This window comes from Pongo abelii, chromosome X, assembly GCF_028885655.2.
Source record: "Pongo abelii isolate AG06213 chromosome X, NHGRI_mPonAbe1-v2.0_pri, whole genome shotgun sequence".
In the NCBI taxonomy this organism is placed as follows: Eukaryota; Metazoa; Chordata; class Mammalia; order Primates; family Hominidae; genus Pongo; species Pongo abelii.
Genome location: NC_072008.2, coordinates 131,733,328 through 131,758,930, shown reverse-complemented (window position 1 = coordinate 131,758,930; position 25,603 = coordinate 131,733,328).

The following is a 25,603-nucleotide window of genomic DNA, read 5'->3' as shown; positions in this document are numbered from 1 at the left end:
AAATAAAGACATGTTACAAGTCAATAATAAAAAGAAAACACTCCAGTAAAAAAATGGACGAAACTTCATATATATACTTGACAACAGAAATTATATGAATGGTTATTAATCACATCATTTGCCATTAGGAAAATTCAAATAAAAGCCACAATATACTACTACTGACTCTCAAGTCTGGCTATAGTTAAAATGACTGACATCACTGGCTGTCGGTGATATGGAAGCAAGTTGATTTCTCAGGCTTTTTAGTGGGAATGTAAAATCATATAGCCACTTTGGAAATAGGCCTGGTTGTTTCTTCTCCACACACATTTACATCATGATTCATTTATTCTGCTCCTAGCTATTTTTCAAAAGAAATGAATAAGCCTCAGACAAGACTACATACTATGTGATTCAATTTATATGAAGTTATACAACAGGCTAAACAATTTGCATTTCAAAAAATAAGAGTAATTATCGTCTTAGGCATTGGGAGTAGAGATTTATGTGCAAAGGGCATGAGGGAAAATTCAGGGTAGTGGTAATGTTCTGTATTTTGAATGGGGTTGGATTACAAAGGTGTATAAATTTTTCTTAACTCATAAAACATACATTTAAGGTTTGGGTGTTTTATTTGTATGCATTTTGTATAAATTTTAAATGGAAAACATGTTAATAAATATTCATCCCTAGCTGATGTGCATCCTGAAATATTCAAGGTGAAGTGTACTAATGTCTATAAGTTATTTAAAAATATTCCAAAAGTACAATGGATGCGTAATAGATGATAATAGATGAAATAGCTTGAAAAGATAGATAGACATGATAAACCAATTATAATAAAATATTACTGATGAAATCTAGGTTGTGTGTATGCAAGTGCTCACTCTAATACTTAATCAACTGAAGTATGTTTGAAAATTACTAATGTATTTCTAATTATTTATAATATAATAAAGTAACAATAAGAAAATGTTGAAATAATTTCAATATAATAATTTAAAGGTTGAAAAATAAAAGAGGATACTATGTATCTCACAAAATTAGAAAGAATGGGTGAATTTTAAAAATTAAGAAATAAAATGAGCTCTATAACATAGTACTATTTATGTGTATTAAACACACACAGACAATAACGATGCTAATATTTTAGAAAATTACACACACATTCAAAGGTATGTATCAAACAAATTAGAGTGGAAGCTTTTGAGGGTAATGGAAATGGAGATCAAAAATGAATAAAGGAAATAAAAAAGAGAATTGCCAAGTTGCTTTGTATATACATTGATGATAAGAGTGTGCCATGAATACCTCAATTCTCTGTGCCTAAAGTTTCTGAAGAAAGGAAAAGAAAAATATATAAAGAAAATCTAATATAGAAGTAATTTCTAGTTTTCTAACAATAGCTATAGGCATTTTTTTTCTTAATTCAAGCTTCAAAAACTGTTTTAGAGTAGTTGACAAATGTGTAATTAAATATTAATGTTACAGCTCTATCCATGGTGTGGCTTATATTTTTATATTACTTTTAAACCATATTTCAATTTTATTTTATTCATAATTTTAAAATATTACATAATATGACCATAACACTTATTATAATGTCTAAAATATAGGAATAATTTATGTCACTAATCTGCCAAAAGAAAAGGAAAGGGAGAAATAGGAGAAGCATTGTAGACATGGATTGAAACAAAAACACTTGTTTCTCTTCTTTGTTTTCAAGTGTGGTAGGGCCTCGTTACTTATATAGCAGTATCTTAAGCAAAATTTTATATAAAAACAATGTGTTCTGCTTTTCTAAAATAATTCATTTTCTGTTTAGAGGGGTACTAAGTAATTTAGTGTCTGATTAATATAATAAAAACACTAGATTATTTTTGGTTTATAAAAATCTGCAACTGAGAGAGTTTCCCTGACCTTTAATCTTTGAGGAGGATAATTTGTAAATAGATGTATTTAAGGATCTGAGTTAGGTACCGGAAGTAGACAATCATCTCCTCTTGATGAAATTATGTACGCTATGTGTTTCTGTTTGTATACATCTCTGTAGTTTAATCTACAAGTAATTTAATTTATAACACATTTTTTAAGAAAATTGTTTTGTTTTCCTTTCTTGTAAGATTGCGTACAATAGATAAAGGCCAATCCACACCTCTCAATTGTAGGATATTCTGGGGAAATTACAAAATAAGTAGAGGTCACAACCCAACTCTTGTGGATGTACTTAATTTAATGGGGAGATAAGTCAAATACAAATAAACACAGGTAGTGATAACAAAATCAGTCACAGTTATCCAAACATGTCCAGGAGTACACCTTGTAATTATATTTATAGACAAGATCCCAGCTGTATAACAGTTCCACCCCTTGATGTCATCTATTGAGGACAGAGCTCTGGATTAAGAATGATAAAACCTGAATTTGGCTTCTATCTCTAACCAAGTAGCCTTAAGCAAATAGTACCCGAGCCTCAAAAACAGAACTTCCTCAAAAATAAATTTGGACATCAATCTCCTCTCTACCAACCTCAAAAATAATTGAGAGGACTAAATGATAAAATATGCATAAAAGTGCTTTGTGACCTAGAAAGCTGTATGCAGATTTGGGGAAATATTTTCTTTGTGGTTCTTATTTTAAGCTCAGTTATATTTAAGCTCATGCAGGTCCTTTCCTCTAGAGACCCTATACCTCCCATTTTGCCTACTTAAGTACTAACTCAAGTACCTCTTCTCAGTGAAACCTACATATAGTTTTTCCAGACTATGAGCTTCTATAACCTACTTATTAGTTAAGCTACTCCTACTTATTAGTAGAAGTATCAAACGGTTTGGTATCATTAGTAAGCTTTTTGTAGGCATTGCCTTTTTCTGCTTCACCAGACTTCAAGCAGTTTGAAAGCATAGATTTGTCTGATACTTCTTAGTTTTTTCACAGTGCCTAGCATGGTTACCCTACATGGGGTAATTCAATACATATTGATTGTGATTGATTAAAGGATAGTTCATTCATTCCTATGGCAAATATATTGAGTACCCACTCTATGTCATTTACTCTACTGTTCTAGGAACTGAGAATATAGCCCTTACCCTCATGGAACGTATTCCAAATAGGGAAGACAGAACATATGTGTGTGTGCGCATGTATGTGTGCATATGTGTGTACACACACACACACACACATATATATATATATAATTTATATAGTTTTAGTACTTGAATGAAAATGGAACAATGGAAGGGAATTTAGTATAATCAATGCAGGGGCTGAAGTGCTCTTCTAAATAGGATAATCAGAAATGTCTTCTCTGAAAAGAAAACACTGGAGCAGAGACCTGAATGAGGAGCAAGCAATGCAAAGACTTGAGAGAAATGTGTTTGAAGCAGAAACGTGTACCCCATCAGGCTTTCTCTAATAAGTGTGATACAAGTCCACAAGGTCTGATTTTTTTTTTCAGTGAATTTACAACTTTATTCTTGTAGGGTCCATATATTATCGTTTTTCTTTAACAACAACTTATACAGCTACAATTATGTGCCACTTGCTGGGTCTATAACTGAGAAAAAAAAATAGGCACCATTTCTTCCCTCATGGAGCTTTTGTGAGGCTGATTTTTCCCTTTTCAGTTTTGGATACCCAAATGTAGTATATTACTATTGAGGGCAATGGTGTCTCACCACCTGCTCTAGCCCAAAAGTACTTGTTTGATGGAATACAAATCGGCACAACTATTGTAAAAAAAATTACACTACTTAGACAAATGAAATATATGCCGACTCTATTTAGAACCAATCCTTTTTATGGGTAATTCCTGAAGAAATCTTCACATAGATCCATGTGGGGATATCATTGCAGTGTTATATGTGATAGTAGTGAGCAGGAATCAACCTGAGTGTCCATTACTCCAAAAGTGGATATAAAACCTATGATAGTTGCACATTCATCATAGAGTATTATGCAGTAATTTAAAATAAATTAGATAAGGTAGAATTTACCTTAACTGTCACAAAATGGTCCTAGCATAAGTGTTCAAAAGCTGACATAACTCCATGGTTTTCAGGACTCAGGCTCATTCTATCATTTTACTTTGCCACCCTGAAAATGTATCTTCTAGCTTGTGGCCTAAGATGGCTATCACATTGTCATCACTTCTCAAAATTCTTGCTTGCAGGAAGAAAGAGAGATAAGTAGAGGACATTTTTATTTTATTTTAATGGGGTTGAATATATCACTTCCATTTACATTACATTGGTAGGAACCAGGCTGCATGGCAACATTTAGCTACCCAGCTAAGCTTTTATTATTACAGAGAAATGAGAGAATAGATATTGAGTGAAGAATTTGCAGTCTCAACCATAACCTATTATATGCCTATTATGAGATATTTTACATTCTTTCCCTCATACTAAATATTTAAATCTGTGTACTTCACTCGGACAGAATATCTTGGTTCGGAATAGGTACAACTCTAGTATTCAATACCAACATGTTGCCAATTGTTACCATATTAGATAACACATTTTTAAATATAATGTATTCATTTATCTCTGGGAACTTAATTCAATCCCCACAACTCTAATTTCTCTAGTGGTGTCAGTTGCCTACTCAGCTCTCCAAAACATTCCATTTCATGGTCAGTTATTGGGGATTAATCTAACCCCGGTGTTAATGTTAGTATTTTCCTGCACCAAAAACAAACCTCTAACCAAGAAACCTGTTCTTTGTCTTTTTGAAATATAAATCAAAACAAAAAAATTAAAAATACCACCACCCCCAAAAGAAAACAAAACAAAGTAAAACTTTACTGAACATTGATCATTATACACATAAATCGTGACTTACAATTTGATTTCTGCAATACCTCTTAAAACAGTTTTAGTAGATTTATTACTTCACATATGTTCACTTGTCCAAGAAAATGTGCATTGTAAAAAAATACTAAAGGCAATGGAGTTTTTGCAATTTATGCTTTTATGGTTATCATTGTTTTTGATCACTTAATCATAGGGAGATGATCTGACAATATAGTGAATATGCTGAATAGTGATGAGCTGAGGAATCAAGGAAGTTGCAAGCCAACTGAAACTTGTTTGATAAAATCAGTCATTTTGAAGAACAGTATTTTTAAATTATTTCACGTTCCTTGATGGGATGAAGTTAAAATCTATGGAGAACATGGGGATCATTCATGTTGTGATTCTTGCTAAAAATGTCAAATTTAACCACAAAGAATTATGAGTCAGAATGAAATTGTCACAAATAAAAGCAGACACACAACTCAGAGTTTTTACAAGAGTGGAAGAATGTTATGTTTACTTCAAGGAAAGATGCCTTATGAATTCAAGACATGTCTTCACCCTCAAGTCCTGCATATTTCTGCTAATGCAACTGAGTCATAATCAGTGCTCACAATGGACTGCAGTGAACGATCCACAAACTTTTTTTTAAGTTTCTTTCATGACTACTTTTGAAATAACTGAATAAAAAGAAATGCATAATGTGTGACCAAGAAAAAAATGTATGTTATTATATGATTAACTTGCACAGTTGGGTACTGAATCAAAAAACTTGTCTTTATTAGCACCTTGGTTTACTAGTTGATCATACAAGTTCTACTCTCTATGAGGAGAAGGTTTTACTGCTAAAGTGAATAATATAAGACTTCACATAATCCAGTCTGTGTACTATGCTATATCCTTCATTATATATTATTCATTCAACATTATATATCATTCATCAAAACTTCAGTTTTGACCCTGAAGTTTAGTGAAGTTTGGTGAAATTATATATTTCAATGTAAAGAAAATGCATTTTCTTTACATTGAAATTAAGAATGCATAGATATCTTTCAAAGTCAATATTTCTCATAAAGGGAAAATTACAAAGACCACATGTTCTTTAAGGCTATTAATAGATGCTTATTTATTAAGAATTTATTGAGTTACTGTTTTATACAGCCACATCATACTGGATATTTCCTTCTCACAGAGTTCTTATAATCTGTCTGTGAAAATGCATACGCATTTAAAAATAATTTTAACTTATGAAAAAATAGAACAAAGTATTCATAAGTGAGAGGAAATATAAAGCAAATTCTTGAGCATTAACTTTCATTAGAGAAAGCTTTCTGGTTCAAAGAAATAATAGGCATGGATTAGGCAATGTGGAAGATGCTACAATTTGGGCCTGCAGCTACATAAAGGTCAAGTGGAAATTACACATATCTATGTTCATTATATTGATGAATTCATAATTTTGGCATGTTTTTCCTGTATGTATAGATATTTGCCAGAATAAATATAAATGTTAAAAAATATGTTAGTTCAGAAACTAAGAGATGAGATTAATTTATTCACCTATCAACCTCTACCATCATATACACTTTTTTCATTCTGAAGCCAAAGACAGCATTCTTTCTGATAATCATTTTATTACATCCAAGCATTGTATTTCTATAAAATGTTCATGATTAGGATTGCATCAGTTTCTCTCAATTTTTAGAAGAAAATGAGCAGTTTGTCCAGCTTTTATTATAGCAAATTGAATGTAATATACATTTTTATGCTTTTAAATAATCATTTGTTTACACTCTACATATTGGTTTTCAGCCAAAACTCTATATTTTCTGATGTTATTGAGCATCTTCAGTATTGCCCATTGACTCCTGAGAAATAATATTCACAATTGTTCAAAGATTTCATTGAAGTAACATAATTATTGAATATAGGCAAAAAGATATTATCATTTTCATATGCAGCATTTGTTAACGTAATTATATTGGCGCTCTATCATAGTACACCCTCATGCACTTTTCTGATGTAGTCATGCCAAAGGCCACCGTAAAGTGGTGATAATTTGTGTTTATTGGTTTTTTTCCTGTTTCACAGTTATACAGTTATTGTGACTACAAATGTAATTATCCCTATCCAGAAAAATAAACACAGTGCTTTCTTTATAAACCTAGAGAACTGAAAGTATATGTTGTGATGTGAACAAGCACAAATAATTATAAAAATAATAAATTTTAGAAAAAAAGAAAAACAGTATGATGATATAATTTGAATTGTAGGCCTAATTTTTTTTAAACTTTTATTTTAGGTACAGGGGTACATGTGCAGGTTTGTTACATAGGTAAACTCACGTCATGGGGGTTTATTGTACAGATTATTTTGTCCCCAAGACATTAAGCTTAGTAACCAACAGTTATTTTTCCTGATCCACTCCCTCCTTCCCACATCCACTCTCTGGTAGGCGCCAGTGTCTGTTGTTCCCCTCTATGTGTCCATGTGTTCTCATAATTGTCCTTTTTTCACTGTTTAAGGAGACTGCCTTTTTTCTTGTAAATTTCTTTAAGTTCCTTATGGATTCTGGATATCAGAGCTTTGTCAGATCAATAGTTTGCAAAAATTTTCTCCCACTCTGTAGGTTGTCTGTTTTCCCTGCTTATAGTTTCTCTTGCTGTGCAGAATGTCTCTAGTTTAATTAGATCCCATTTGTCAATTTTTGTTTTTGTTGCAATTGCTTTTGGCATCTTCATCATGAAATCTTTGTCTGTTCCTATGTCCACAATTGTATTGCCTAGGTTGTCTTCTGGGCGTTTATAGTTTTGGGTTTTACATTTAACTCCCCAGTCCATCTTGAATTAATTTTTGTGTATGGCGTAAATACGGGGTCCAGTTTCAGTCCTCTGCATTTGACTAGCCAATTATCCCAACACCATTTGTTAAATAGTGAGTCCTTTCCCCATTGCATTTTTTGTCCGTTTTCTCAAAGATTACATAATTGTCATGTGTGGCCTTTTTTCTGGGACCTCTATTCTGTTCCATTGGTCTACGTGTTTGTTTTTCTACCATTATGATGTTGTTTTGGTTACTGCAGCCCCGTAGTATAGTTTGAAAAGTTGGGTTTCATGATGCCTCCAGCTTTGTTCTTTGGCTTAGGATTGTTTTGGCTATTCAGGCTTCTATTTTGTTTCATGTGAATTTTAAAATAGATTTTCTTCTAGTTCTCTGAAAAATGTCATTGGTAGTTTCTTAGGAATAGCATTGACTCTATAAATTGTTTTGGACAGTATGTCCATTTTAATGATGTTGATTCTTCCTATCCAAAAATATGGAATGTTTTTCCATTTGTTTGTGTCATCTCTGATTTATTTGAGCAGTCCTTTGCAGTACCCATTGTAGAGATTTTTCATCTCTTTGTTGTCTGTATTCCTAGTTGTTTTATTTTTTATATGGCAATTTTGAATGAAATTGCACTCCTCATTTGGCTCTTGGCTTGTCTGTGGTTGGTTTATAGGAATGCTAGTGATTTTTGTACACTGATTTTGTATCCTGAGACTTTGCTAATGTTATTTATCAGCTTAAAGAGCTTTTGAATCAAGACTATGGGGTTTTGCAGATGTAGAATCATGTCATCTCCAAACAGGGATAATTTGGGTTTCTCTCTTCCTATTTGGATGTCTTTATTTCTTTTGCCTCATTGCCCTGGCCAGGACTTTCAATAGTATGTTCAATAGGAGTGGTGAGATAAATGCATCCTTGTCTTGTGCCGGTTGTCAAAGGGAATGCTTCTAGCTATTGCACATTCAATATGATGTTGGCTGTGGGTTTGTCATAGATGGCTCTTACTATTTTGAAGTTTGTTTATTCAACACATAGTTTATTGAGAGTTTTTAACATGACAGGGTGCTGAATTTTATTAAAAGCCTTCTTTGCATCCATTGAGTTAATCATATGTGGTTTTGTTGTCTTTAGCTCTGCTTATGTGATAAATCACATTATTGATTTGCATATATTGAACCAACCTTGCATCACAGGGATAAAGCATATTTGTTCATGGTGCATAAGCTTTTTGATGTGTTGCTGAAATTGGTTTGCCAGTATTTTGTTGAGAATTTTTGCATCAATTGTTCATCAAGGATACTGGCCTGAAGTTTTCTTTTTTATGTTGTGTCTCTGCTGGGTTTTGGTATTAGGATGATGCTGGCCTCGTGGAATAAGTTATGGAGGAATTCCTCCTCCTCAATTGTTTAGAATAGTTTCAGTAGGAATGACACCAGCTCTTCTTTGTACAACTGGTAGAATTTGGCTGTGAATCCATCTGGTCCTGGGCTTTTTTGTTTGTGTGTTTGTTTGTTGGCTATTTATTACTGCTTCAATTTCTGAACTCACTATTGGTCTGTTCAGAGACACAATCTCTTCCCGTTTCAGTCTTCAAAGAGTGTATTTGTCCAGGAATTTATTCTGCTTTTCTAGATATGCTAGTTTGTGTGCATATACACATTCATAATATCCTCTGATGTCCATTTGTATTTCTGTAGCATCAGTGGTAATAACCCCTTTGTCCTCTCTAATTGTGCTTATTTGGATCTTCTCTCTTTTCCTCTTGTTTAGTCTAGCTAGTGGTCTATCTGTTTTATGATTTTTTTTGGAAAGCCAACTCCTGGATTCATTGTTCTTTTAAATTTTTTTTGTGTGTCTCTGTGTGTGTGTGTGTGTCTCAATCTCTTTTCGGTCAGCTTTGATTTTGGTTATTTCTTGCCTTTTCTAGCCTTGGGCTTGGTTTGCTCTTGGGTCCCTAGTTCTTTCAGTTGTAATTTTAGGTTGTTAAATGGATATCTTTCTAACTTTCTGATGTGGGCATTTAGTGTTATAAATTTCCCTCTTAACACTGTCTTAGCTGTATCCCTGAAATTCTGGTATATTGTATCTTTATTCTCATTAGTTTCAAAGAATTTCTTGATATCTTCCTTAATTTTATTATTTACCTCCAAAGTCATTTAGGAGCAGGTTATTCAATTTTCATGTAATTGTATGGCTTTGAGCATTTTCTTAGTCTTGAATTCTATTGTAATTGTGCTGCAATCCAAGAGAGTGGTTGTTATGATTTCAGTTTTTTACAATTGCTGAGGAGTACTTTATGTCCAATTATGTGTTCACTTTTAGAGTATGTGCCATGTGTCAATGAGAACAATGTATATTCTGTTGTATTGGGGGTGAAGAGTTCTGTAGATGTCTATCAAGTTCATTTGATCCAGGGCTGAGTTCAGGTCCTGAATATCTTTGTTAATTTTTTGCCACAATGATCTTTTTATACTGTCAATTGGGTGTTGAAGACTTCCACAATTATGATGTGGAAGTCTAAATTTCTGTGAAGGTCTTGAAGAGCTTGCTTTATGAGTCTGGGTGCTTGTGTGTTGGGTGCATACATTTTTAAGATACTTATGTCTTCTTTTTGAATGGAGCCCTTTACCATTTATGTAATGCCGTACTTCATGTTTTTTCATCTTTGTTGGTTTAAAGTCTGTTTTGTCAGAAACTAGGATTGCAACCCCTGCTTCTTCCTGTTTTTCATTTGCTTGGTAGATTTTCCACCATCCCTTTATTTTGAGCCTATGGGTGTTACTGTATGTGAGATGAGTCTCTTGAAGACAGCATACAATTGCGTCTTGTGTTTTTTTTTTTTTTTTTTTTTTTTTTTTTCATTTTGTTTTGTTTGTTTCTTTTTCTTTCTTTCTTTTCCAGCTTGCCACCCTGTGTCTTTTAATTGGGACATTAAGCCTGTTTACACTAAAGGTTAGCATTGAAATGTGTGGACTTGATCATGGAATCATGATGTTACCTGGTTATTATGCAGACCTGTTCATCTGGTAGCTTTATAGTGACACTGGTTGGTGTACTAAAGTGTGATTTTGTAGTGTCTGGTCAAAGTCTCTAAATATTTAGTGCTTCTTTCAGGAGCTCTTGTAGGGCAAATCTGGTGGTAAAGAATTCCCTTGGCATTTGCTTGTCTGAAACATATTTTATTTCTCATTTGCTTATGAAGTTAATACCATCTTTAAGTGATAGAACCTCAGTTTGATTTACTAATGTTGAGGCACCCTGTAACTACTTATTAATTTATTTGTGTTGTTTTCTTTTATAAAATTTTGCAAGTCTCATTTACGATAAAGAGTAAAACATTTGAAAAGTTGATTAGTAAGTTCATAGTCATTGTAGTTACATGATTTTTTCATTTACAAGAGAAACATTAGTTGTATATATAACTTGTTGAAATAATCTGGAAAGAACATGTATGAATCTATTTTCATGACATTCTGGCAGAGTTAAGGGTCCCCTAAGTAGGAGAATCTTATTAGAAATGTGAAGTCTTGAAAGTAATTATATACAATTTAATGATGGAGATAAAAGCATTATTATTATGCTGCTACTTGATGTACAGATAATCAGGTTTTTAATGTATGGCTGCTCTACTTTTATCTTTCATGATTACAGAAGTATGCATAATTGTAGGAACAACAACTCTCATCTTTATAAAAATGAAAATAAAATTACTGTCATTACAATTATTATTATTTATTTAACACATATTTGCTGAGTACCTACTCTATACAAGAAACTGTTGGTGACAGAGAGATAATAAAATAATGACTCTTACAAAGCAGTCATGGTCTGGTAGGGTAAGAAGATATGTATGTATTGATCATACTCTAACATGTATAATAATAGAGTATGTATAAAACATGGCAATATAGTATATGTTCCTATTGTTGTTTGGTTTAAGTGTCTCAATGATCAAACTCATTTTCAAAGAATCAGATTGTCAAATAGAATGAGACTATTTTGCTCCCATTGCAAGGTGCTCTGAGAATGTTTTAAATGAACCGAATGCCTCCTGTATTAGTCAGGGTTCTGTAGAGGGACAGAAGTAATAGGATATATGCATATATGAAAGGGAGTTTATTAAGGAGAATTGACTTACATTATCTCAAGGTGAAGTCCCACGATAGGCCGTCTGCAAGTTGAGGAGCAAGGAAGCCAGTGGTAGAACAGTCCGAGTCCCCAAACCTCAAAAGTAGGGAAGCCAACAATGCAGATTTCAGTATGTGGCCAAAGGCCTCAGAGCCCCTGGCAAACCAGTGGTGTAAGTCCAAGAGTCCAAAAGCTGAAAAACTTGGAGTTCAATATTCGAGGACAAGAAGCATCCAGCATGGGAGAAAAATGAGAGCCGCAAGACTCAGCAAGTCAAGTCCTTCCACGTTCTTCTGCCTGCTTTATTCTAGCTGTGCTGGCAGCTGATTAGGTGGTGCTCACCCAGATTGAGGGTGGGTCTGCCTCTCCAAGTCCACTGACTCAAATGATAATCTCCTTTGGCAACACCCTCACAGAGACATCCGGGAACAATACCTTGCATCCTTCAATCCAATCAACTTGAGACTCAATATTAACCATCACACCTACTGTGTGCAAAGAAATAGGCAATCATTTACTTTCATCTAAAACAGCGACCTTGCTTGAAGAAGCAAAGAAATAATAAAAGCCAGACAATTGCATTATTTTTCTTTATCCTTCTATGTTTTCCTGCCTTGTTCTGCATTGCCTGTTGTGTACATTTTTCTTCCTAATGTTAAGAGGATTTTTAAAATCCTGTTGATTTAAGTTACTTTACAACAATCACAAATTGAGTGAAGAGTCCATTTTATATAATCTTGGTTAGGTCCTATTTATAAATAATAATCACAGGAATAATAGCACTATTTATGATAAGATCTCTTAGCAATTTTTGAACAAGTCACCAATTGTGGCAACTGATTATGACATTAAGAAGATAAATATGGAACTATTTTTTCAGAATCATTGAAGAAATCAGTAAGAAAGGCACAGCTGTCTTTATAAGTACATTAAGTGTGATTTGTTTGCACTAAGTATTTATCTTTTAGTCATCATCTTCAGTGAGTAGAAGTCAATGGCTGTTACTCAATTAGGCAACATAAGAACGTCTCAGCTAAAGGCCTGCTGCATTTTGTTAACTTTTTGCCACAACGATCTGTCTAATACTATAAATGGAGTGTTGAAGACTTCCACAATTATTATGTGGAAGTCTAAGTTTCTGTGAGGATGCCTTATGATCTTGGCATATATTTTTTAATCAGATTAGGACTTCTTCCAAGATGGCCAAGTAGATGCAGCTGGGAAGTACCATTTCTACAGAAAGGGACCACAGTTTTGAACTATGCCAACATAATTTAACTAGATCTTCCGAGAGAAAAACGCCAAATGCAGATGGAGAAAAGAATTAAATGCTGAGGCTGAAGGTAAAGAAAGCTGAGGCCCAACACATAGTGCCTGAACATTATGGCTGGTTCCTAGTCATGAATAACACCTGGAGAAGGAGTGAATGAAGGGACTGGGAGACTGCTTACTCCCACCACAGACCTGTGGAATCCTAGTGTTGCAGGACTTTTCCTTAGTTCAGGTAAAGACGGGGTTCTTGTCTGTCCGACAGCCACAAAACTTTAGGCTCGCAGATGGCTCAAAGGGTGAGTAAAGCAGGGTTTTATTGGGTGAAAAGGGAACAAAGGGGGAAACAGAAAATCACTCCCTTAGAGTGCTTCCTGCCTGGCAGCTTGGATCCCAGGTTCCACACAGGAAAAGGAGGAGCCAGGTTCCTCCCTGCTGCAAATAGCATGAACTTCCCCAGGCTCCACCCCAGAGGGCAGACTGGTTAGAGTTTCTCCAGGGACCCCTTCCCAGCTGGCTGTCTGACTAGCTGCTGCAGGAAAACCCAGAACCCCAAGGAAGTGTGAGCTCTCAGGGGTAATCTCCATAGAGATTAAATACAGAGCTGCAGCAGGCACAGAGCTGGGGACCTTTCAGCACAAGTCAGCTCCAGGGGATCCTGGTCATCAGTGCCTACCCTCCAGGGCTGCCCATCTCCCTCTGAGAGGCTCTGCACCCAGCTACCTGCTGAGGAGAAAGCAGGGCCTGCTTCTGCCACAGGACTGGAGCACATATGTCCTGCAAGTCTGTCTGCCTGCCAGCCCTTCCCAGGACCCCTGCTTGGTTACCTCATATCACCTCACAGGATTAAGTACACAGTGAAGCCCTGGATGCCAGGCCTGGCTGCGCTGTTCCACCCGAGTGAATTACAGAAGCCTGGGAGCCCTTCAGATACCCTATCACACCAGAAACACCACCCCAAGAGTCCAGAATAGGGAGCCACAAGCAGGTTCTGGCACCTCAGGGCTGTGGCATGGAGCTCAGGAGTGCCAACCTGGGTGCTGTGAGCTGTGATAAGCACTTTAATGGGGAAGGAGCCCACACTTTCAGAAAATTGAGAGAGGTAAATCACAAAGGTTCACAGGCTGGTGTGGGACCTAGACATGCCTCCCTCCACAGTGCTGGTCTGGTAAGAGTGTGCCCTATTTCCCTACCAGACCTCTCCCCAAAGGACCCCTGCAGCCTGAAATACCTAGTGACAACAATAAAAATTGTGTGCACAGTGCCATTAATTGAAAGTGGCTCCCTAAGGCCCATGAGCAGATCTTTCATGGGGGTCACCTCTCTCCCCCTTGTACCACAAAACACAGTTGCAAACACAAGTACACAAAAAGAAACTGAAAGGCTAAGGTCCCATTCACTGCCCATTGCTCTAAAGTGCCATCTACTGAATTGAAGTCCAAACTACACCACCAAAAATCTACTAATTCCTCCCTCCATCCTCATTCTGCAAAACCAAGAGCAAGAATTCAACAACAAAGACCCTGTACAGAGACTTAGCTCTCTGAAATCATCCTGAAATTAAAACAATGGACTTAATTTACATCACAATTAAAGGAATACCAGCCCTCCTGAATGAGAAAGAATCAGCACAAGAATTCTGGCAATTCAAAAAGCCAGAGAGTGTCCCCTTACCTCCAAATGAGCCAATATAGAACACCCCAGCAACAATTATTAACCAGTCTAAATTTTCTGAAATGTCAGCATGGAATTAAGAACTGAGATATCAATGACGTTCATTGAGATCAAGGAGAATGTTGAAACTCAATTCAAAAAGGCCAAGCAACCCAGTAAAACAATTCAAGACCTGAAAGACAAAATAGTCATGTTAAGAAAGACTGAAACTGAACTTCTTGAGCTGAAAAATTCACTACAAGAATTTTATAATATGATCAAAAGTGTTAACAGCAAAATAGACCAAGCTGAGGAAAGAATCTCAGAATTCAAAACTGGTTCTTCAAATCAACTCAGTTAGACAAAAATAACAACAAACAAACAAACAAAAAATAATTAAGAAAAATAAACACAATCTTTGAGAAATATGGGATTATGTAAAGAGAATAAATTTGTAACTCGCTGACAATCCTAAGAGATAATTAGAGATAACAGCAACTTGGAAATTATATTTGATGATATAGTCCCCCAAAATTTTCCTAATCTCTCTAGAGGTTGACATACAAATTGGAGAATTACAGAGAACCCCAGGTAGATACTATACAAGATGATCATCTACAAGGAACATAGTCATCAATTCACTAAGGACAATGCAAAATAAAAAATCATAAAGGCAGCTAGAGAGAAGGGGCAGGTAACCTACAGAGGGAACCTCATCAGGCTAGCAGCAGACCTCTCAGCAGAAGCCTTACAAACCCAAAGAGATTAGAGGCCTATTGTCCGTGTCTTTAAAGAAAATAAATTTCAACCAAGAATGTTATATTCTGCCAAACTAAGCTTCATGAGTGAAGGAGAAATGAAACCCTTCTCTGACAAGCAAAATGCTGAGGGAATATGTTTTAACAAGACAAATCTTGCAAGATGTCCTTAACAGAGTGCTAAATATGCACTAAAAAGAATGATACCTGGTACCAGAAAAGCACACTTAAGGACATAGCCCACAGGCACTATAAAACAACTATGTAATCAACTCTATATAACTACCAGCTAAAGAAACGATAGTGATGACAGAATCAAAATCACACATATCAATATTAACATATAATGTAAATAGGCTAAATGCGCCCACTTAAAAGACACAGAGTGGTAGGTTAGATGAAAATACAAGACTCAACTTCTGTTGTCTTCAAGAGATGCATCTCACATGTAATGGCACCCACAGGCTCAAAGTAAAAGGCTGGAGTAAGATCTAACATCCAAACAAATAACAAAAATGTCCAGAAGTCACTATTCTTATATCAGATAAGACAGCCTTTAAACAAACAACAACAGCAACAAAATTAAGAAGACAATGAAAGGCCTTGCTTAATGAAAAACAATACAATCCAACCAGAAGTCTTAACTATCCTAAATATATATGCACCCAATATTGAAGCACTCACATGCATAAAACAAGTTCTTAGTCTATGAAAAGAAATAGACAACCACACAATAGTGGCAAACTTTAACACCCCACTGAGAGTGTTAGACAGGCAAAAGTCTAACAAAACAGCTCTGGACTTAAAGTCAACACTTGATCAATTGGACTTAATAGACATATACAGAACATTCCACTCAATAACCACAGAATCTCCCTTCTTCTCTTCTGCCCATGGAACATATTCTAAGATCAACCACATGCTAGGTCATAAAGCAAGCATCAGTAAATTCAAAAAATTGGAGTCATACCAAGTACACTCTTGGAACATATTGCAATAAGAATAGAAATCAATACTAAGATCTCCCAAAACTACACAAATACATGGAAACTAAACAACTTACTCCTGAATAACTCCTGGGTGAACATCAGAATTAAGGCAGAAATCAAATAATTCTTGGAAATTTATGTAAATAGGGACACAACTTATTAAAATCTCTGGGACGCAGCCAATGCAGTATTAAGAGGAAAGTTTATATCTCTACATGCTTTCATCAAGAAGTTAGAAAGATCTCAAATTAACAATCTAACTTTTCACTGTAAGAAACTAGAAAAAAGAACAAGCCCAAATCTAGCTGAAGAAACGAAACACCTAAAATTAGAAAATGACAAAATGAAATTGAGACACAAAAATCCATGAAAAATATCAATGAAATAAAAATTGGTTCTTCAAAAACAAGAAATAAATAAGATTGATAGACCCCCTAGCTAGATTAACAAAGAAAGATAAGATCCAAATAATCACAATCAGAAACAACAAAGGCTCTGTTACAACTTATCCCACAGAAATACAAAAGATGTTCAGAGACAACATTGAACAATTTATGCACAAAAAATAGAAAACCTAGAGAAAATGTATAAATTTCTAGAAGCAAACAATCTCACAAGATTGAATCCAGAACAGATTGAAAACCTGAATAGACCAATATCAACTTCTGAAATTGAACTAGTAATAGAAAACCTGCCACCCACAAAAAGCCTTGGACAAGATGCATTCACAGCTAAATTCTACCAGACATACAAAGAAGAACAGATACCAGTAGTACTGAAAATATTCCTAAAATTTGAGGTGGAAGAGCTCTTCCATAATTTATTCAATGAAGCTAGCATCAGCCTGATACCCCAAACTGGCAGAGATACAATCAAGAAAAAAATTTAGATCAATATCCCTCATGAACATAAATGCAAAAATCTTCAACACAATACTAGCAAATTAAACATAGCAGCACATTGAAAGATAATGCAGCTTGATCAAGTAAGCTTTATTCGTGGGATGCGAGGATGGTTCAACATATGCAAATCAATAAATGTGATTCACCACATAAACAGAATCAAAAGCAAAACCCATATGATCATCAAAAAGAAAAAAAACAAAGATAAAGCTTTCTATAAAATCCAACATCCCTTTGTGACAAAAACACCTTCAACAGGCTAGGCATCAAATGAACCAATATTGTTTGGTTGTGGACCCACCTAAATCTCATCTTGAATTGTAACTCCCACAACTGCCATGTGTCATGTGAGGAACCTGGTGGGAGGTAATTGAATCATGGGAGTGGGTCTTTCCCATGCTGTTCTCATGATAGTGAATAAGTCTCACAAGATATGATGGTTTTGAGAGTTTCTCTGCACAAGCTGTCTTTCTCTCTTTGCTTTCTCCCATTCATGTAAGATGTGCCTTTTGCTTTTCACCATGATTGTGAGGCTTCCCCTCAGCAACGTGAGAATCTAAGTCCATTAAACACTTTTTTCTTTATAAATTACCCAGTCTCAGGTATGTGTTTATCAGCCATGTGAAAATGGACTAATACAGTAAATTGGTACTAGTAGAGTGGGGCGTTGCTGAAAAGATATCGGAAATGTGGAAGCAACTTTGGAACTGGGTAACAGGCAGAGGTTGGGACAGTTCGGGGGCTCAGAAGAAGATAGGAAAATGTGGGAAAGTTTGCAACTCCTTAGAGATTTGTTGAATGGCTTTCCCCAAAATGCTCATAGTGATATGGACAATAAGGTCCAGGCTGAGGAGGTCTCAGATAGAAATGAGGAACTTGTTGGGAACTGAAGCAAAGGTGACTCTTTTTATGTCTTAGCAAAGAGAATGGTGGCATTTTGCCCCTTCCCTAGAGATTTGTGGAACTTTGAACTTGAGAGAGATGATTTAGGGTATCTAGCAGAAGAAACTTCTAAGAAGCAAAGCATTCAAGAGGTGACTTAGGTGCTGTTAAAAATATTCAGTTTTAAAAGGAAAACAGAGGATAAAAGTTTGGAAAATTTGCAGGTTGACAATGCAATAGAAAAAAAAAATCCCGGGCTAGGTGCAGTTGCTCACACCTGTAATCCCAGCACTTTGGGAGGCTGAGGTGGGTGGATCATGACATCAGGAGATAGACACCATCCTGGCTAATATGGTGAAACACCATCTCTACTAAAAAATACAAAAAATTAGCCAGGCTTGGGGGCACACACCTGTAGTCCCAGCTACCCAGGAGATTGGGGCAGGAGAATCACTTGAACCCAGGAGGTGGAGGTTGCAGTGAGCTGAGATGGTGCCACTGCACTCCAGCCTGGGTGACAAAGCAAGACTCTGTCTCAAAAAAAAAAAAAAATGAAAATCCCATTTTCTGAGAAAAAATTCAAGCTGGTTACAGAAATTTGCATAAGTAACAAGTAGCCAAATGTTAATCACCAAGACGATGGGAAAGATGTCTCTAGGGAAGGTCAGAGACCTTTATGGCAGCCCCTCCCATCACAGGTAAGGAGGTTTAGGAGGAAATAATGGTTTCGTGGGCTGCTTTCTGGGTCCCTCTGTTATACGCAGTCTAAAGACTTAGTGCCCTGTGTTCCAGCTGCTCTAGCTGTGACTAAAAGGGGCCAAGGTCCAGCTTGGGCTGTTGCTTCAGATGACAGAAGCCCCAAGCCTTGGCAGCTTCCACGTGGTATTGAGCCTGCAGATGCAAAGAAGTCAAGAACTGAGGTTTGGAAACCTCTACCTAGATTTCAGAAGATGCATGGAAACACCTGCATATCCAGGGAGAAGTTGGCTATAGAAATAGGGCTCTCATGGAGAACCTCTGCTAGGGCAGTGTGGAAGGGAAATGTGGGGTCAGAGCTGCCACACAGAGTCCCTACTGGGGCACTGCCTAGTGGAGCTGTGAGAAGAGGGCCACCATCTCCCAGACCCCAGAATAGTAGATCCACTGGCAGCTTGCATCATGCACCTGGAAAAGCCTCAGACACCCAATGCCAGTCTATGAAAGCAGCCAGGAGGCGGGCTGTACCCTGGAAAGCCACATGGGCAGAGCTGCCCAATACCATGAGAACCCACCTCTTGCATCAGCATGACCTGGATGTGAGACATGGAGTGAAAGAAGATCATTTTGGAGCTTTCAGATTTGACTGCCCTGCTGGATTTCAGACTGGCATGGGGCCTGTAGCCCCTTTGTTTGGCCAATTTCTCCCATTTGAAAAGGTGGTATTTACCCAATGCCTGTAACTCCATTGTATCTAGGAAGTAATTAACTTGCTTTTGATTTTACAGGCTCACAGGCAGAAGGGACTTGTCTTGTCTCAGATGAGACATTAGATTGTGGACTTTTGAGTTCATGTTGAAATGAGTTGAGACTTTGGGGCACTGTTTGGAGGGCATGACTGGTTTTGAAATGTGAGGACATGAGATTTTGGAGAGGCCAGGGGCAGAATGATATGGTTTGGCTGTGTCACTACAGAAACCTCATCTTGAATGGTAACTCCCACAGTTCCTACATGTTGTGGGAGGAACCTGGTGAGAGGTAATTGACTCATGGGGGCAAGTCTTTCCTGTGCTATTATCATGATAGTGAATAAGTCTCACAAGATCTCATGGTTGTATAAACGGGAGTTTCCCTGCACAAGCTCGTTCTGCCTTTGCCTGCTGCCATCTGTGTAAGATGTGCCTTTCACCTTCCACCATGACTGTGAGGCTTCCCCAGCCATGCAGAAATGTAAGTCCATTAAACCCCATTTCCTGTGTAAATTACCCAGTCTCAGATATGTCTTTATAAGCAGCGTGTAAACAGACTAATGCAGGAACATACCTAAAAATAAGAAGAGCCATCTATGACGAACCCACAGCCAACATCATACTGAATGAGCAAAACCTCAAAATATTCCCTTTGAGAAGTACAACAAGACAAGGATACCCACTCTCACCACCTCTACTCGACATAGTACTAGATGTCCTAGACAGAGCAATCGCACAAGAGAAAGAAATAAAAGGCATCCAAATAGAAAAAAAAATGAAGTCAAACTCCTTCTCTCTTTATTGACAATAGGATTCTAGAGCTAGAAAATCCTAAAGGTTCTGCCTAAAGGCTCCTAGAATTGATAAATGTTATCAGTAAAGTTTCAGGAAACAAAATCTACATACAAAAATCTGTAGCATTTCTATATACCAACAATATCTACATGAGAATGAAATAAAGAACACAATCCCACTTCAATAGCCACCAAAAGAATAAAATACCTAGATATACAATTAATCAGGGAAGTGAAAGATCTCTACAAGGAAAACTACAAATCCTTACTATAAGATATCAGAGACAACACAAATAAATGGAAAAACACTCCATTCTCATTGATTAGAAGAATTAATATCATGGAAATGACCATGCTGCCAAAGCAATTTACAAATGCAATGCTATTTCTATCAAATTATCAATATCATTCTTCACAGAATTAGAAAAAGTATTCTAAAATTTATATGGAACCAAAAAGAGCCTAAATAGCCAGAGCAATCATAAGCAAAAAAACAAAAAAAAAGCTGGAGGCACCACGCTACCTAACTACAAACTACACTATAAAGCTACAGTAAACAAAACAGCATGATACAGATACAAAAACAGACACATAGACTAATGGAACAGAATAGAAAACTCAGAAATAAAGCTGCAGACTTACAACCATTTGATCTTAAACATGGTTAACAAAAACAGGCAATGGGAAAAGGAGTCTGTATTAAATAAATGATTCTGGGATAACTGGCTAACCATATCCCGAAGGTTGACACCAGACAATGACCTTTTACCATATACAAAAATAAACTCAAAACAGATTAAAGATTTAAATGTAAGACCTTAAACTGTAAAAACTCCTAGAAGGCAACCTAGGAAATACCCTGCTCAACATCAGCTTTGGCCAAGAATTTTTGGTTAACTCCCCCAAAGCATTTGCAACTAAAACAAAAATAGACAAATGGAACCTAATTAAACTAAGCAGCTTCTGCACAGCAAAAGAAACTATCAACAGAGGAAACAACCTACAGAATGGGAGAAGATATTTGCAAACTATATATCTGACAAAGGCCTAATACCAAGAATCTATAGGGAACTTAAACATATCAACAAACTAAGAAACAACCCCATTAAAAATGGGCAAAGGTCATGAACTCTTCTGGAAGACATACAAGTGCCCAAAAACATATACAAAATACTCATCATCATTAATCATTAAAAAATGAAAATTAAAACCACAATGAGACACCATCTCCTAGCAGTCAGAAGAGCTATTAATAAAAAGTCAAAAAAACAGCAGATGCTGGTGAGGCTGCAGAGAAAAGGAATTGCTTATACACTGTTAGTCGGAAAGTAAATCGGTCTAGCCATTGTGGAAAGCAGTCTGGAGATTTCTCAAAAAACTTGAAACAGAGTTACCATTCCCCAAGCAATCCCATTACTGGGTATATACCCAAAAGAACATAAGTCATTCTACCCAAAAGACACACACACTCATATATTCATTGCCATGCTATTAACAATAGTTAAGACATAGAATCATTCTAGGTGCCCATCAATAGTAAACTGGGTGAAGAAAATGTGGTACATATACACCATTGAATACTACCACATATATATTAAGAATAATGAAATAAGGACATTTGCAGCAACATGGATGAAGCTGGATGCCGTATTCCTATGCAAATTAATGCAGGAACAGATAACCAAATACCACGTTCTCACTTATAAGTGGGAGCTACACAGTGAGCACATGTGGACACATATATGGGAACAATAGACACTGTGGATGACTAGAGAGTGGAAGGAGAGATGGGTTAAAAAACTACCTATCAGGTACTATGCTCACTACTTGGGTGATGGGATCCACACTAGAAATCTCAGCGTCATGCAACATTTCCATGAACATCTCTGCACATGTACCCCCTATATCTAAAATAAAAGCAAAATCTTTAAAATAAACAAAGAAAAAAAATGAGGTAGTTGATATCTAGAATGGATAATTCTCACAAAAAAAAGCAAAAACACAGCAATAAAAAAAAGAAAGAAAAGAAACTGTTTGGGTCACCTCTGATGTAGAATTTATGTTTCCTGAAAACCCCTGTTTACCTGACTTAAACACCATGGTGAGCAACTAAGGTCCTTCAACAATCCAAGATGTTCATAAAGTGGCATCAAGACATTTTCCCAAATAAAAGAACAGTTAACTCTGAAAATGCAGTATGTCTTCCACCTAGAATAAAGAGGTAGATGCAGTGTTTCACTCATATCGAGGGAGCTAATAGCACCTTAAAGAAATGTCAAGTGTTGGGTTGAGAAAAGTCTTTCTACGTGGAGACCAACTACATCACATTAGCAAAAGCCATTGTCACTACTAAGCAGGTGCACTTCTGTTACACCATGCCATTTCTAGGGCAAACACCCATCATCAACAATGGCATTTATTTCCTCTGAGCAAAGATGAAGCCATAGAATCTTTTTTAGCCCAACACTTCAACCAGCAACTACCAATTGCTTAAAGGTGATCCTTAGGATCCTTAATAGGAATTTCATTTTATTTATTTATTTATTTATTATACCACAGGGAAATGAAAACCTCAAGGAAAAAAATGTTTTGCAATTTAAAAATTTATTCACAGTATTTTAAATTGTGCAAATACAATATAACTTCTTTATTTTCTCCAGAAATTAACAATCCAGTATTTCTGACAGACTCCCATCCATTAGACAACTTGGTCAGACATAAATGAAGAGAAAACTAGTAAATCATTTTTCTGCCAAACTCAGTGTGAGACCAATTCAATAATTTAAGCATTTACTTGATATTACTCACTTTATAATAATAGACTGAGATAAGTTCTTAGTCTTTAAGACTTCCTCCAATTATCTCTTACAAGATGGAATCCTGATAGTTCAAGGAACAGTATGCTCATGCAATTTAATTAATTGTGGTGGTTGGTCTCTGGATCTTTGCAGATCCCTGCTGAAGAGTGGCTAGACTTATTTGATCTCTGTACTGGTGAGTTCTAAAATAAGATAAATCATATTTGGTTTTTGGAGTGATGGGCTGTGTCTTACTTAGACAGCTAATGGTTCAGCCACTTATTCAAAGACTCAGTGTCATCATCAAAAACAATCTCATTTTCCTGAATACATTCCTTGGGTTATCCACCTAAACTCTTAGCACTTCCAAGGCACCTTACTGAAGTACAGTACAACTTCTGAATCCTTTGTATTTGTGTACATTTGGGGAACCAAGAACACTGCTTCAGGCTCATCTATATATGTGGCACCCACCAATTTATCTCTTACCATGTTGAAAACAACAGTGGTTGGGGCTGTTAGAGACTTACCAACCTACTCCACTGTCTCAGTTAGTGCAGGTTGCCACAACAAAATACCACAGACCAGGATGCATAAACAGCAGATATTTATTTTCTTACAGTTCTGCAGTCTTGGATATCGAAGATCAAGTTCCATCCTATTTGGTACCTGGTGAGTGTTCTCTTCCTGGCTTCCAGCTGCTTTCGGCCAGGCGTGGTGGCTCATGCCTGTAATTCCAGCACTTTGGGAGGCCGAGGCGGGTGGATCATGAGGTCAGGAGTTTGAGACCAGCCTGACTAACATGGTGAAACCCCGTCTCTACTAAAAATACAAATATTACCTGGGCACGCACCTGTAATCCCAGCTACTCAGGAGGCTGAGGCAGGAGAATCGCTCTAACCTGGGAGGCAGAGGTTGAAATGAGCCGAGATCGCGCCATTGCACTCCAGCCTGGGTGACAGAGCAAGACTCCGTCTCAAAACAAACAGAAAACCAGCTTCTTTCTAGCTGTGTCTTCACATGGACTTTTTTCTCTGTGTGCAGGGTTTGAGGGTGGAAATGAATTTCTTTCTCTTTCTCTTTCTCTTCCTCTTCTTATAAGGTCACCAGCTCTATGGGATGGGGATCTCACATTTATGACCTAATTTGATCTGAATAACCTTTTGAAAATCTTATCTCCAAATACAATCACATTGGGGGTGCGGGCTTCAACAAATAAATCTGGGGAAGACACAATTCAGTCCATATTACCTACTATACTTAAGAAAATGAGACACTAAGCTTAATATCTTAAATCTCTTCTATACATACTTAGATATCTCTACAGACACCGGCCATAATACACACACACACACACACACACACACACACACACACTCACACACCATGAAGTTCTGAATCAATTTGGAGTTGGGGTTTGGCAATGTGGATTAGAATCCTGACATCTGACTTTATTCAAATGACTCTCTTGTTTTCTCCAGAATCCTCCCAGATGTGAAAAGCGGAATTCTACTTTCTGTCTATCTAGTACTTTTTGCCATTATTCCTGGGCCAAATGGGAAAAGTTTCATGTTTTACATGTACTCAACATTATATATTGTTTTTTCCTAAACCAATATGATGGCTATGACTTATTGAAAAGGTTTGAAGGGAGATATTGGCCTACCAATAAATAAATTTAATTTAGGAGGTATTTCAAAAATATTTTACCTGTTAATGGAAGTATATCATTCTTTCTTACTTATACAGTTCTGGATGAAAAGCTGTGATGGTTAATATTGAGTGTCAACTTGATTATATTGATCCTGGGTGTATCTGTGAGGGTGTTCCCTCAAATCTGCTAAGATTGCTCTGAGTGAGAGTCTTATCTTCTGTAGAGAAAGAGATGAAATTGTGGAAAATCAGACACAAGCTCTTATCATGCGAGTGACTTACCTGCAATGAAAGGTGCATACCCAGCCTTGCCAGGTATCTACTTTTAAAGTGAGGGCATTGATTGAAAAAAAATGTAACCCTGCAACTTGGAATAGGAACATGTGGAAGGACCCTGATTAAGCTGGGGACACTGAGCTTGTAAACTCTGATGAAATTTTCTTGCCAGAAAAAACAAAAACAAAAACAAAAACAAAAAAACAGCTTCCTTATTCTAGTAGTGGCAACATCCCCTTCCCGACCCATGCTGTCATCAGTCTTTCCACCTTTGTCGGAGGAGACAAACTCTGCACTGTCTGAAGCAACAGTGATAGCCTCCCCTGAGGCAGTTGCCAGGCAAAATAAGGTTGATTCTCCTCAGGAGCTACCCCCAACACCTCTGTTTGCTTCCAGACCTATAACTAGACAAGTCTCGGTGGGCCCCTAGAGGTGAAGATCTGAGTGTT